A 16,898-nucleotide genomic window follows, 5' to 3' on the forward strand; every position below is an offset into this window, starting at 1 on the left:
GTCAGATATGTCAAGTATTTATGAAAACAAATTTTAGACCATTTATTATCTTTCTCTTGATATAATCGTTAAAATAGTTTGGCTCCTATGAATCATTTTGCCAATTAAATTTTTTAATTCCTAATCCTCCTAATTCTTTGGGTTTACACATATTTTTCCATTTGATAAGGGCTAATTTTTTCTTTTATTCTATCCCTTTCCAAAAGAAATTTCTTAATTTACTCTCTAATATTTTATTGACTCCTTTGGGCGAGGGAGAAACGACATTTGGTATGTAGTAATGGCTGAAAGGATAGCTTTTATCTTTGTAGTTCTACCTGCCTTAGTTAACCAATTCCCTTTCCAATTTTCTATTTTCTTATCAATTCTTTATAGGACAGGATCCCATGTTTTCGAGTTTCTAGCTCATTTCTCTAGATGGATTCCTAAAAACTTAAAAGGAAATGAACCCTTGCTAAATCCCATTGTATTACAAATATCATTTTTCAATTTTGGAGAAGTATTAAGGAAAAATATTTTTGATTTTTTATCGTTCACCTTTTGTCCTGATGCATCGTATATTCTTTCCTGATGCATCGTATATTCTTGTATATCTATTTTTTAAATTATGTGCTTCTAAAATTGAATGCTCCCTCAGTAGAATTGTATCATCTATAAATTGTTGTGGGTGGCATTTGGAATACCTTATGCCACAATTATTCCTTTAGTTTTCCCTTCTTCCTAAGGTTTTTTAATTGGTCTCCCAAAAGCTTTGGCCATGATAATAAATAGGAAGGGTGAAATGGGATCTCTTTGTCTTATTCTTCTAGATATACTAAAGAAACCTTCTAGTGTTCCATTAATAAGAAGTGATATCTTAGGAGTTGCTATATAATTAAATATGAGACTTATCCATTGGTGAGAGAATCCAAATTCTTCTAAGGTTTTACATAGAAATCTCAAATCCACCATATCGTATGCTTTTTGAAAATCTAACTTCATAAGCATACATGACTTTTTGTAACAAAGAGTTGAATAAATAGTTTCTTAAATGATGATGATTCCATCTAAGATAGATCTCCTAGGAAAAAAACCATTATGTTCTTTAGAAATGAGTTTCGGAAGGACACTTTTTAGCCTAGAAGCTAATTCTTTTGATAAAGTTTTATAAATGGTATTATATAAAGCCATTGGTCTAAATTCCTCAGGTTCATCATAGTTCATTTTTGTTGGAATGAGACTTAAAAATGTATGATTGATTTTGGTCAATAATGACCCTATGTTTCTATTTGCTTATATTACATTTCATAATTCCTCCCCTATGATGTCCCAACACTTTTGAAAAAAAAGGCTTGGAAACCATTTGGTCCCGAAGATTTATCTGGGTTGATACTAAATAGGGATTTTTAAATTTCCTCTAAGGAGAAGGGTTTATTTAGTAATTTATTTTCTTCATTCGTGACAAGTTTAGGGATTGCATTTAATATTTTATTTTGTTCTTTCCAATTAGAACTATCAAAGTTGTTTAAGATGTTACTATGATAATTCACAAATATCTCTACTATTTTAGTAGCATCTTCTACAATTCCTTCATTATTTTTAATTTTAGTAATTTTGTTAATGTTTCTATTAATTATTGTGTTATTATGAAAGAATTTTCTATTTCGATGTCCTTTCGCTAACCATGTCTCCCTTGATTTTTGTTTCCAATAGATTTCCTCCTTTGCTAATATATTTTCTTACTTTCCTACTAGCTCTTTCTATTTACTGTATTTTTCATTATCCATACGATTCTTTATAAAAAAAATGTTAAGTTTTGTTAATTCTTCTTTGATTTCTAATTTTCTTTAAAAATATTATGAAAGTGTGTCTTATTTCATTTTAAAATATTTTCTTTAAGAATTTTTAACTTAGACACAAAGTAGTACATTATGGATCCTTTGAAAGGACATCCTTGCCACCATTGTTTGATATTTTCTATGAAGTTACTATCTAGGAACCACATTTTTTCACACTTTAATCGATTTCTTGATGGTTTTAAGGATTATGCAAATTTTATCCTAACAGGAAAAAGATCTGATCCTATATTAGGTAAAATTGATGCTTGGAATGTTAGATCTATCATACTTATGTCTCCTTTGAATATAAATCTATCTAGACTTTCTGCTATATTACAAAGACCAAAACTTCTATTGTTCCAATTATATATTCTATTACCAATTGGAATATCCATTAAACTATTACTATGAAACTATGCTCTAAAATTTGTTACTACATGAGTTACTAACTAAGAGCCACCATATTTTTCTTCTAGATTTAAAATATCTCTAAAATCTCCTCCTATGAGGGAATTCTCCCTTGAGCTAACTTCCATAAATGTACTAGTTTCATTCCACAAAACTTTCTTCTTTGTTGTTTGGATTGGTCCATATACATTGATGATAGTTAGCTATAGATTATGTTTAAAACTTTTAATTCTCCCCCATCCAATTATTTATTGCAGTTATTTTATTGAAAGAAAATTTATGAGGATTCCAAATGATTCCTATACCTCTTGATGGTTCACTAGATTCTATTAATTTTGTCTTCCAATTTTCCAGTTTATTTTCTAGTTTGACACCTTCTTCTCTGTTTTGTTTAGTCTCTTGAATTAATATTAATTCTGAATCTTGAATAAGGTTAAGTTGCACTTTAATAGGCATTTTTTGCTAAGGGCATTAAGTCCCCTAGCATTCCATGTGGTTATCCTTTTTCCTATGGGAAGGCATTTCCCCTTCCCTACTTTCATAATTTCAATAATCTTTTTCTAATATTTTCACTTGCCATATAGCTGATCTTAATTCCTTTAAATTTTTCCTTATGCATTTCATCTTTTGTTTACCACATTTGGGTGCTTTTAAACCATCTTGATTGATTGAAATACTTAGATTATCGATGTATTTAAGGTCATTGTTACTACTAGTTGATAAAATTCCATCTTCTACTAATTCCTCTTCTTCTTCCATTTCCTATAATATCTAGTCTCCAATATCCATTTCATCCATCTTTGATTGCTTTCCTTCTTCATGTTGATCTTCCAAATTCATGATTTCCCCTTTTTCGGTACTCTTTCCTATAACATCTAAAACCCCATATTCCTCCCATGATTGATTGTTTTCCAATTGATTTCTATCTAGTGATATAGTTGTTGTTATGTTTTCTAGGTCCGTTGTGTTTTCTGACCTAATTTTATTAATAAATGACTCTACTTCCATAGGTATATGAAAATCCCCAAAAAAATTTATCATCCTCCTCCTTCTGCTTAGATTCTCTATCACTTTCTTCAAAGGGATTTTCCCTGTTTGCTAGTGTTTGCCAAAATGTGTTTGATCTTTTCTTGTCTCTTTTCATGACAGTATTTTTTCCCAAAGAGAGGATGTAGCTGGGGGAATACTAGGTGTCTGAGCTTGACAAACTTATAATGCTATTTAATCCAACCGCTCTTGTCTATTTATTGATTTCTTCATCAATGCTTTATTTTCCCTATGTAATGTTCCTTGTTCTATTATATTGTCTTCCCCGCAATCTTTTGGTGCACTAGTTGTCTTAGCTTGGTCTTCTTCTTCATAGACCTATTCCTTGTTAGTTATATTTCCTTTCACAAATTCTAGTATTCTATCCTCTATTATGGTTCCTTACACTTATCTCAACTCTGATACAATGATACTTCAATCAAACATGGGTATTTACCACTTGAATTAAATGTGTTTCCCCTTGTCTATCCTGGTATAATGAGTTTCCTCCTAAATTTTGTCTCTTTTCTTTTAGAATTTTGTCTATTCTCTCTTCTTTTGATTTGCTATCTTTTTGACATTCTTCCTCTTGTTTTCCCTCTTTATCTCTTCCTTTTTCACAATATTGAGTTTGATTAAGAGACTTTTGGTGTTCTATGTGAGCCATTTCTCCTACAAAAATTGATCAAGGATATCATTTTGGATGAGTAATAGATCATGAGTTAATCTATTATAGTACTTCATTCTTAAATTTATGTCCTTTAGGAAACCATTCTCTTTTTTGGCAAAGAACACATTGATTAAAACTAGTGATTTTACGATACATGTCTTTATACACCTTATCATCTTTCTCTCTTTCTCCTAAGATCTCTACTTACCCCAGGTCTTCCTTTCTATATTAATAATGCTTCTTTTCTATTGATCCAATTTTGTTCTTTGATTCCAAATCTCTAATTTCTCCTTCTTCTAATACTACTTTATTGACACCTTATTTTCTTGTATTTTTATTTATGGTTTTGCCTTCATTTTATAGCTCTTTTCCTTTCACATTATTTGACCTCTTTTCTAGGATATGCATATTGTTGAGTGTCTTTTAAAGATTTTTAGTTTTATTGATTTGATGGATAGTTATATTATGATTTAATCTCATGATATCTACAATTTCCCATTTATATCTAAAAAATGTTAGATTATAAATATATTTGATCATGATTATCTTTTTAGTTTTTTACTCTCTCTAACCTATCTCAGGGTTTAATAGAAATTTGATGTCATTAGATGTTTTATAGTTTGATTCAAAGCTTATGAAATTTCCTAAATCTTTTCTTATTTTATATAATATCTGGATTTGGTTTAATTTTGGGGGAAGATTTTTACATTCTACCCAAGAAGGAGATAATTGTTTTTCTAATACTTGCTCATTGCAATTAGGAATCCATTTTACAAATTTTAATTAATGACCTTTATAAAGAATATGTGAAACTAAAATAAATTATTTCCTAATTTGTATATTTTGGTAGTGTAAGTACAACAAACAATTGGAATAAGTGGAGATACTTATCTACTCTCTACAATGTTCCTTTAACCATCTTACTAGTTTTGGTATCATTTCTTTGGCACTGCTCTGACATGCATACACTCTTAATTCTTGACATTTCATCCATCTGCTTTCACTATATTCATCGCTAATAATTTGGATGTCTCTTTGAAGGTTTTAAACTATATTAAGAGATACTACACAAAAATAATTAGTAAAATTATTTGAATTAACAATAGGATTTCTACATTTAATTTGCGTCCCCACTTATTTCCTATGTGGAGGAATATAAGCCTTAGAGTTTCTAGCTAGGGATTGGAGATTATTGTGTTTCTTGTTAGGGTTCACAATCACAGAGGTTTGATGAGAACCAATAGGAATGTTATTAATTGTGAAGATATTTTAAGGCTTGCTAAACCTAGGGTTTTCACTACCTTTCTCTAATGAAGGATAACAAATGGTCAGGCTTGGAGAAATATTAGGCTTATGTGCATACTTTGTTCTGGAAAAATGATCTAATCAATTCCTTACTCGAGATTCATTCTTATTGTAGGGCCCATTTTCCCTTGCACCAAAAGCCATGACTGTTAGTGAACATGGAACACCACATAATTAACCACCTGTGGGCAGGGGAGCGTGTCGCATCACCCAAAAATCTCCCCCTCGATGCGCATACCAGGTGCTTACGCAGGTTGGGAAGGCACCGAGGAGATTTGAACCCATGACCAGGCCAAAACCAGGCTCTGATACCAATTGTAGGGCCCATTTGCCGTTGCACCAAAAGCCATGACTGTTAGTGAACATGGAACACCACATAATTAACCACCTGTGGGCAGGGGAGCGCGTCGCATCACCCAACACTTATATTATAGCTAGTACACTTGATCTTATTCTATCTCTAACTAGGGATTGGCTTTACTTTTGTTTTGATGTCTTACCAATTGCCATCCCTTATCAGTCATTTTCATTGTTGAACCTAGAATTTTTTAATACAAATTTTCCCATACTTTAGCAGTTTCTTTATCTCTAATGCTATGGAGTTTGACCAAGGCTGAGAAGTTGTTGTTATTAGAATTTGAGATCTGGTTACTTAATGGTGGTAAAGGCATCTGATTTTGTACCTGATGGTCACACTTAATACTCCTTTATACTAATTCCTTCCCTTTTCTACTTGTAGGTTTACTAAGATTTCACCTTTTTGCTAGTTGTGCTTGAAAAATGCCCTAATTAGAAATCGTAGCAAGTCGCCTCAGGCTTCTTCTGCCTAGTTTTCTTCACAGATTTCAAAGAACTCACCTGTTTAATTACTACTTTCTTAGATTTATTCCTTAGGGTTTCTAGGTTATTTCCTTGTCAAGTACTAATCTTTTTCAAGTCTTTTTCCTCTTGATATGGTTGCATTAGAGAGGAATCCTATAGGATATCAAACTTGTTCGTAGTCGAGATGGGGGAATTGATCGCATATTTTGCATATTTTGTTTTCTCAAAGTGAGCAACTTTCACTGATAGGTTAGAATCACAAAGTAGGGCCATAATTTTGTCCAATTTTAAATCAAATTTTTTATATTATTCAATTTTAATTTTATGTTAAAATTGAATAAAAGAGGATAAATTTAATTAAAGTGTTAGGACTTTAGATTAAATAATTAAATGAAGGAGTTTAGTAGCCAACTTCAATTTGATATTTAGGAATTCGTCAATGTTTAATGATTATTACAAATGAATGGTTTTATGCAATTTGTACTCAGATCGAATAGAGAAAGTATTCATGACTTATGGGTTAGGTCTTGTCGATTGATATGTAAAATTCAAAGAAAATTGGTTTAGACCAATTTTAGGGCATTACTATGTGCTAAAATGTTGACACACTTCTATGAGCCATTATATCCAAGATTGCTCAAGAATGAGATCTCAAATGGCGACTTGTAGCTCTCTATTCATGGAGTACAAGGGTTTGTAATGAAGGCCCTCAGTTTGAGCTAGTTTGTGCCCATGCAAGTACACCATAGAATAAGAGATTCAAAGATCAAAATATGCATACAAATGAAGATGCAAGCTAATCTAAATGATAACAATGTAAAGCAATAAAAGAAAGGAAATCTAATCTATGAAAGGAAATTTAAAAAAAGCAAGATTAATCTATGAAAGCAAATATCGATCTAAGATAATATGAAAATGCAAGGATGGATCATGATGATGAAAGCCATGGATGCATGAGAGAAGAAGTTAGAAGTTCTCCACAAAAAGCTTTAATGCTCAAACTTCTCCAAACTTGTAGCATAACAATATCATAATCGTGGATGTCAAAAATGAGGAGAGGGCTTTCCCTGATAAAAAAGAATGGATGATTAAGATTAAGAGGCAATAAGATTTAATCAAGGGTGGAGAAAGAATGATCTGTGTGAGACAAAATTCCACCAATGAGAAAAGAGGAGGAAAATTAAATGGAATCCCACTTAGAAATATGTGCATTTAAGTGTAGAGGAAAAAATAATCTATTTAATTTTTTATTTCTTTTATTTCTTTCTTCAAGTGGGATTTTATTTCATTAAAATGGAGTAATTTCTTTTAATTAAATAGGAAATATATAATTAAATTAAAAGAGGGGCTTTTCTCTTAATTAATTGAATGTGGAATAATTATTTAATTAAAAGAGAGGTTTTTTTTTAATTAAATAAGACTTAGGATAAAATGATCAAACCTTGGAAAATGTTGAAATAATTGAGTTAATTACAATTTGACCAAAGAAATTGATTTGAATTGATTTAATAAAATATTGCAAACCATTGATTTAGAAAATTTGATAAATTGAATAATAGGGGCCCATAGTCTAGGTGACCATTTTAGGGTGCATACATTTGCCCCTCTTTGACTGATGTGTGATTGATTTGAGAACACATGCAGCCAAAGAAAGAAATTGAAGTGTGATATCGATTTGGGATCACAAAACAACCTAGATGTGTGGTCGATTCAGGAACACATCAAGACAAAGAATACAAATAAATTTTGACTTTAAAAAGTTGAGGATAAAATTGATAAAACTAAAAAAGGATTGAAGTTGATAGGTCCTGCCCCCTCATGATTGAAATTGAAATGAGATAGAGGAGAAACAACAAATTGATAAATTTGATCAAATCAAACAAAATATAAAGTTCTTGATGTAAGATGAAAGATATAAGAATCACATAACCAAGTTAAATCATCAAGCATGAAATATTATACCTCAAAGGTGAATTAGAAGAAACGAAGTGGGGTGAAAGCGAATGGAAGGTAGAAATTTGGAAGATATGGAAAGAAATAGAAAGAAGAAAAGAAATTTTTCCATAAGAAATAGAATGCCCAAAAATCAATCAACTGTTTAAGATAGAAATTTCAATTGAATCATGAAAGAAGATGAGGAAATGAAGACCAAAACATGACCATAGCTGATTAAAAGTCCACAAGAAAGATGAAGGGAAAAACCCTCTCAAACTCACAATACAGCCTAAAAATGCAAACTAACATGAAGTCTAATAATGCAAGTTACATGAAAATGTAAAGGTGTACTTGCAATAGAGAAACTGTAACATAGGATTTTGTGTTCATCATTCATTAGAGAATGTAAAAGAACTTATTTTCATCATTGGGCCATTATCAATAGACATCAAAAAATCACACAATCATCACTAATTACAAGCACAACTATGAAGATATGAATGTGATTTATATCGGATTGGAATGTGGAAAGATTCTAACATAAGTATCAAAGTCATAAAGGTCAAGATGACCTCAATGTTAGCTTACCCAATTTAATGTATGAAAACCATGCTCACATTAAGGCGTAGATGCCAAGATGATCATAAGAATGGTTGTGCAAAAGTTGTCAAGGATGATGCCTCAAATATCTTAAGCATCTTAAGGGGACAACAAGAGACACTCAAGAGTTTCAAGACCACACACACAAGTAGAGAACAAATAAAAACATGCCCCATGCCCCAAGTCCTCTAGCTATGCATCCCAAAGAGACTTATCAAACAAGGACACTCAACGAAAATTAATAATAGTCAACACACAAAGAAAATATCATAACATAGGTCAAGCATTAAGTGTTTGCGTTTAAAAATTCAAGTCTATTAACTGATACTAAGTTCTGAGGATAAGGATTGAATGCTTGCAAGCAAGTAAGATCAGATGATGAAACTAGGTAAGACCAAACCGATAAGTGTTGAAAAATACTCGATGTCAGGGGTTGAATTGAAAAAATACAATTGGGGTGGTGTTGAAAAACACCATTTGTGAGGTGTCCTAAAGACTAATGCAGCCAAGAGACCAAAGCTAACATAGTTATTCCACCTAGACAAAGACCAATTCTAAACCAAGGCAACAAGGACAAGGCATGATGGAGAAAGGCCAAGTGTCAAGGACGAGTGCTAAGAAATAGGGAAAAAAAGGCCTCAAGTAGCACCTATTTCCAAGTTTTCACCACTTGGATTTTTTTAAAATTTTTTTTGGAATATATAATTTTTTTGGAGATACATCAAAGCGCTCTTTACTAAGATGATCATTTTTTCAAACACATTTTCCAATTTTTAGAATTTTGACAATATATTTTTTTGGATTTTTGAAATATATCATTTTTTGTATTTTTTTAAGATCAATAAATATGTACAAAGATGCCCCCAGATAGAATAGGCATCATGGATAGAACTTCTTTAGGTGTAAGACATTGATAGGATCAGGGAGCTGCTCTCCCTCTGTTGTAGACAATAAATAGGCACCAAACCCAAAAGTTGTTGTAATAATGTAAGGTCCAAGCCAATTGGGTTCAAATTTACCTTTTTGATCTCTATTATGTTGATTCTTAGGATTTTCACGTAGGAAAAGGTCTCCCACCTGGAATTCTCTAGAGTGAACCTTATTGTTGAATGCTTTTGACATGCGCTTTTGATAGACCCTCATATTGTCAAATGATGCTTGGTGTTTCTTCTCTAGAAGTTCTAACTCTTGAAGTCTCATGGTGCAGTAGTCTTCATCTGTAACTTTACCTTTGAAGGAAACTCTAAGTGAAGGAATCTTAACTTCTAAAGGTAACACTACTTCAACACCATATGTAAGGGCAAAAGGAGTAGCCCCAGTAGGAGTATGAATACTCATTCTATGGGCCCACGAAGCTAGATTTATCTTTAAGTACCAATCTCTAACATTCTTATGAATTGTTCTATAGGGTGAACCTTATTGTTGAATGCTTTTAACATGCACTTTTGATAGACCCTCATATGGTCAAATGATACTTGGTGTTTCTCCTCTAGAAGTTCCAACTCTTGAAGTCTCATGATGTAGTAGTCTTCATCTATAACTTTACCTTTGAAGGAAACTCTGAGTGAAGGAATCTTAACCTCTAAAGGTAACACTGCTTCAACGCCATGTGTAAGGGCAAAAGGAGTAGCCCTAGTAGGAGTATGAATATTCGTTCTATAGGCCCAATAAGGTAGATTTATCTTTAAATATCAATCACTACCATTCTTATGAATTATTCTATGTAAGATTTTGACAATGGTTTTATTTGATGCTCCTGCTTGACCATTTCCTTGTGGGAAGTAAATGGAGGACCAATGTTGTTTTATCTTGAACTTCTTACAAAGTTGTTTATAGTGCTTATTTTTAAACTAGGCTCTATTGTCAGTGATAATCTTGGAAGGAACTCCATATCTACAGATAATATGATTCAGAATAAATAGAGAAACTATCTTTCCCAAGGCAACAAAAAGTGGGACAACTTCTACCCATTTAGTGAAGTAATTAGTAGAAGTGATAATAAACTTGTGTCCACATGATGACCTGGGATGAATTTGCCCAACAAGATAAAAGGCCCAATGTTGAAATGACCAATGAGAGATAGAAGGAATGAGTTCCCTTCCCAGAGCATGTATCAGATTACCATGTTTTTGACACTTTTCACATGACTTTGTAAAAGCTATTGCATCAATCTACATTGTGGGCCAATAGTACCCTGCCCTAAGTAACCTTCAAGCCATGGAAAGACCATTGGAAAGTCCCCCATAGATGACCTCATGGATGTCAACTAATGCTTGATCAGATTCTTCCTTTTCTAAACATCTAAGAAGTGTTCCATCTAGACCCCTCCCATACAAATTAGTAGAGATAAGGGAATGGCGAGATTTGAAAAAGGTTTCTACACTCAGATCAGTTAAAGGTTTTAGGTATAATGCCATCATGAAGGTATGAATAAATGGCACTGTAATGGGATGACTCATGACCAACAAGGGTACAAATAACATGACTTTCTTGGGAATCATAGATAGGGTGATACAACTCTTCCACCAAGAATTCAAATCCTGATTCATGTTGCTCTAATTGAAGAAGTGAAGAGAGTGTAGCCATAGCATTAGCTACTTTTTTTTTACTCTAGGGATTTTCTTAAATGAGACAAATGTGAAGTAGTGTCTCAAGGAATCAACCATTTGCTTGTAAGGTACCAATTTCTCATTTTTTATTAAATAATCATCATTGACTTGGTTGATTATCAGTTGTGAATCCCCATAGATGTGTAACTCTGTAATTGTCCATTCTATAGCCATCTTAAGTCCATTTGTTAAAGCTTCATACTTAGCAATGTTATTTGTACACGAAAATAATAACTTGTAAGATTTAGGAATCATGTACCCATGAGGAGAAATAAAAAACACATTAGCTTCAGAACCATTTTGCATAAAGGATCCATCAAAGAACATCTTCCATGTTCTTTTAGTCATATACATGAGGTGCTCATCTGAGAAATCAACTTGAATAGGTGCATCATCTTGTAGTAAGAACTTAGTGTAGGCTTCTTTTTCTTGTGATGACAAAGACTGAGCCAACTGTATCATTTGCTAAGCTTCATCCATACCCAAATTGACTGCTTGTATTGGTTCAATAAGTATTGAAGATCTATCTTGAAAACAACTAGGGAGATGATCAAGTACCTCACCCTTAGGTGCCTTACAGAGTATTTCACCCTCAGATACATCCTTTCTTTTTAATTTTTTCGGTTCTGACACCACCACATAATGGTTTTCACCGTCAAAACACCTATTATTTTTATTTATTTTAATTTTAATTTTATGACTAAGGTACTTGATGTCTGGCTTTGTCATGTTGGTAGTTGATTCATTGGTGGAAGAGACTACGAGTTCAATGGCATTCAAATAGCAGGCTATGTCATAATCATTTTGAAACATTAAAAGCCCAAGTTCGTGATTGCATTGGGACCAATAAATAAAATTAGGATGAATAAGGGGTAATCAATGACTGGTTCAAGGTTATGAATATGAATGATATCTCTGGTGACCGAAGAGTTAGAGTCTGTTAAGTAACTTCCTAAACTACCCAAATTTGGATTCGTCCTAACAAGCAAAGAATCATCCACTAAGGTAACATGTGAGTTCAAATCATCTAATCCTACACGTAAATCATTGCCTAACTTAGGTTGAGAACTATATGTATGAATAACATCAATATCCATATCAATTGTAGAACGCTTTGAGAGGGAGTCCGATTCATACTCATTGGAATCTATTTCTGAATCTCGACTAGGATGCTTACACCATGAAGGCTTTGGATGTCTAGATGTGGAAGCCTCGATATCATCAAGGGTCACACTCTCTTGTTCTAAATTTCCAACTATCTCATGAGATACTAAACTATTTGAATCTCCCTGAATTAGGTATGTACTCTTGTTCTTCTTCACTATCCAAATTATCAAGGATAGGAGCAACATTCTTATTGTGATTTGCATATCTTAGGCCAACCAACTTCTTAGACTTGCTTTCGAAAAGACCATGATCAAGGGGTTCGGCTCTGACATCCAATCTATTACCAAGAGGGCCATGTCTAGGATAGCCCATCTTCTTGACAAAAGTATACCCTCTTCCATAAGCTTTAGGAGAGGGAGAGAAGTTCTCATTGTGCATATATTTCTCTTCTCTATAAATCCAATCTCTAACAACCACATCTTCTTTCTCATCTTGAATAGGCACTAACAACTGTACAAATGTGTCAACTAATGTCATAGTTGAAGAGGAAGGTTTCATCTCTCGTGAAGGTTTACCATAAGACCTAGGTGAAACTAGAAATTTTGCGAGGGAGTTGAGTTGATATCCCCCCATGCCAAGGTCTATGTATTTGAACTTGTCTTTCATTCAGCTAAAGTTGCATCAAAATCATTTTCTTCTCTATTGAGGAGAACAAGAGTACTTGCTGAAATTGAGTTAATAGACAAAGTATTATCCCCAGGTACACAAATCTTTGTTCCATTGTAAGGGAACTTAACACATTGATGATAGGTAGACGACACTACTTGCATATCATGAATACATGGTCTACCACATAAAATATTGTACGCAAAGTGACATCAAAAAATTGGAATAAAATATCTTTTTCAACAAGACCAATCCTAATGGGAAGGATGACCAACAACTTTAAACTTCTCTCTGCCTCATCATAGGCTTTGATAGTAATCTTCCTTCTGGTATCAATAACTTGTTTAGAATAACCTAATGTCTTTAAAAGACTCAAAGAACAAATATTAAGCCCAACACCCCCACCTATCAACACGTGCCTAACACGGGTTCTATCGATCATGATCTCAATATGAAGGGCAAGATTGTATGGATGGCTCAAAGATTTATCATCTTCCTCTGAAAAGGAAATGTAATGAGGGCTAGCAATATGATTAACCATGTTCTAGAATTGATCAACATCTAAATTGTTGGGGACATTTGCCATGTGCAAAGCATCCGCAAGGACTTGTTTGCATTTCGAAGACAACTCTAAAAGCTCAGAGATCAAAATTTGAGTGGGGGTTCTTTGTAATTGATTAACAAGATTATAATTTGACCTAGGATTAACCACTAGTTTTGAAGGAACATAGTTGGATTGCACTTGTTTTGGCTTTCTTGGTTGATTTGAACTATGTCCTTTGACGACAAGGGGACCTTGATTTTGCGTAACAACATTGAAACTTTAGCAAGACACTTGCTTAGGTTTACTTGACTGGTTTGAATTGGGTCCTCTAATGACAAGGGGACCTTGAGATGACTCTCTAGAGTGAGCACCCCTTAGCACCATAATAGGTTTTTCACCAAGGATAGAAGAGCTCGATTTTAAATCATAACCACTGGGATCTTTACCTTCCATTATGTTGACATTTTCTTCTATAACCTCAAACATATTGACAACATTTTCTACATTTGCATAAGTGTAATTGGTTGTAGCCTTTCCATTCTTAGGTTTGGAAACTTCCTCTTTCTCATACTTGGGCAAAGGCTCTTTGAACATTGTGTGATCAACATTGGTATTTAATCCATCTATTTCATGTTTTCCATTATCAATAAGATCTTGAACAATATGCTTAAATCTCCCATAGTTTTAAATATCATGTCTAATATAATTGCGAAGTTTGCAATAGTCCTTCTCATCCCACCACCATGGCTTAACTTCAGGTATGCAAAAATTTTTGACAACATAATGGTGCACAAGACTACAAGCAAGGAGCTTTGTGAATATCTCTTCATATGACTCACCTAATTGTGTAAAGTTATGTTTCTCTCCTTTAGGCCTTTCTTGATATCTTGGCTTGTTACTTTGTTGATTGGCACTAGCCAAATGGAGAACAGCTTGGTCTTTAGACTTAGAGGAATCCATAACTCCATCATTAACCACTTGTTTGTTCTTGTTTCAATATATGTTCTTTCCTTTATCCTTGTTATTGTTGTTGTTGTTGTTTCCATTTTTTGTCAAAATACCTTGCTCTCTCAAAACATCCTCAATTCTAAATGTGGCTTCAACTATGGTATCAAAGGACTCAAAAATCATAAACCTATTCCATTACTTGACCCTTAAGACTCCTTGTAAATAATCTCATAAGGTATGAGTCCTCATGATGAAACTAAAAACTCATAATATAGAACTAGCACACATGATCAATCAAATCCCCATTTCCATCATATTTTTCATATTAGGGAATCTCAATTTTTCTAGGAAAATCTTTCATGTCAACACTCTTATCAAAAGGATTAGGACAAACTGAATCAAGTGAAAAAGAACTCTTGGGTGCCAATATTTGCTTCAACTATTTTTTCAATTGGTCAATTTCTTCTTTCATAGAGGGATCATGCTTTGGAATCTTTTTGTCTACATCAAAGTTGTAAGGGAGCTTGGCACCCTTGTTGATTAAATGTTGAAAGAATGTATCTATGTTTTGTTCCATATGTTTCTAAAAATGTGGGTCTTGTTGCATAGCCATGAAAACATAAAAATTGTGGTCAAATTTTGAGCTACCACCTCCATATTGTGAACCATGATGAGCATGTTTTGAAAGTCTTCTTGAAACTCTAGGAGTGTTGGTCTCCTATAATCATCATGTCTTGAAGCTCTACTTCTTCTAGGACTAGGAGATGGCGAAGGTGTTCTCCAATGTTTTCCATTTCATGGAGTCTCAAGAGGAATGAGTGGAGGAGATTTGTTTCAACCACTAATGTGCACATTGTTGAATTTATTGTCAAGTTGCAGAGCCACAAGAAGGTCTTGTGCTTCTTGATGGACTTTCCTTTCTATCTCAGTCATAACTTGCCTTTCTTCCTCTGGGCATCTAAATTTTTCTTCCTTCTTAGCTTGTTCTGCTAGAAGGGCTTTTCTCTCATGCTCAAGTACTTTTAATTTGTCTCTCACATAACCTAAAGGTGTCACAAGCAGTGTACACAGTCTTGACTATCTAAACTAGTTACTAGTAAATGTTGCATTCACATGAGCTCTAGAAGGCTCGCTAATTTGATCATCATACTGAGATTTCTCTTCTTTATAGGTATAATTCTTACCTTTCTCAGACCTTTGGTGTGCATCCAAATATCTATCCTCAATATGGGGTGAGGTTGATATATTTTCACAAGTAAGACCACCATTCAAAAGGTCAACATAGTATTCACCACTTCGATTCTTTTTTTGTGGAGCCATTGCAAATTCATATCCATATCCAAGTGAGGTGACGCTAAGGGTGTACCCAGCTCAATAAGGTCACTACTAGGGTCAAACAAAGCTTTTGGAATATTCTTAGGAAATTGGACAAACACAGGTTCTTTCCCCTTATGTCTTTGATGAGTTTGACCTAAAGGTAATTGTTTAAAGATGACTTGAGGTTGCTTTCCTTGATCTACTTGATATCTTGTTGTAACTAACATGAAAGAAAAGGTACTAGGTGATAGGATAACCCTAAGAAACATTGGTACCAAACTAGGATAGTAGAAGCATTCATTTGTCCAAAAGAGATGTAATAAGATAGAATTTTGCCATAGGCATAAACCTAACACTGCCACAGAGGTGCCCACAACTTTGGATGAATATCCTAGCACATATAGACTAGGAGGATGATTTTCCCAAATTATAAATAATTAAAATTGATATTTTATGAAAGTGGATGACCAAGAGATTACTAAGACTCTCCAAGTATAATATCAAAGAATCCAAAGGTATATCTTTCTCAACAAGGACGGTCTCTAACTCACCGACTCTAAACAAGATCACTAGTGAAATCAAAGACCACTAATTCAAGGGTTCAAAGCACAATAACCCAAGGTGCAAACAAGCTTCTAACAATGGGGTAAGTAGCCTAATCTAAACTAGATCAACCTAAGGAGATTGGAAATAATAGGATAGAAAAGCAGTTTGATCATAAAGTCTCACCTTAGGAACTTAGATTTTATTTGTTTTAAATATCCAACTAGGTGTGATAAATTTTGAATCATGAACTAGACATGCAAGACAACAATAAGAAATTTCAAGCAAACATCTTCAAACAATGAACAAGGGACAAAGCAACCTTGCACATGAACAAGAATAGTGTCATAGTATCAGTCTAATCCCTAGAACCACCACTAAGTATGTTCTCAAAATGCTTTCCAATCACACACATAGTACTAGAAAAGAAAAATTGGCAGCACTATGGTTCTTAGTAATGTTTAACTCTATAGCTTTTGTAATCTAGAGTGAGCAAAATCCAATCTTGGCACACCAAGATTTTGACATATTCTGATAATTTAATTAGTTAGAGATACTGAGGAGATCTGAACACCCAACAA

Source organism: Cupressus sempervirens, chromosome 2 (assembly GCF_028749045.1).
Source record: "Cupressus sempervirens isolate cs-2001-9-10 chromosome 2, ASM2874904v1, whole genome shotgun sequence".
NCBI lineage: Eukaryota > Viridiplantae > Streptophyta > Pinopsida > Cupressales > Cupressaceae > Cupressus > Cupressus sempervirens.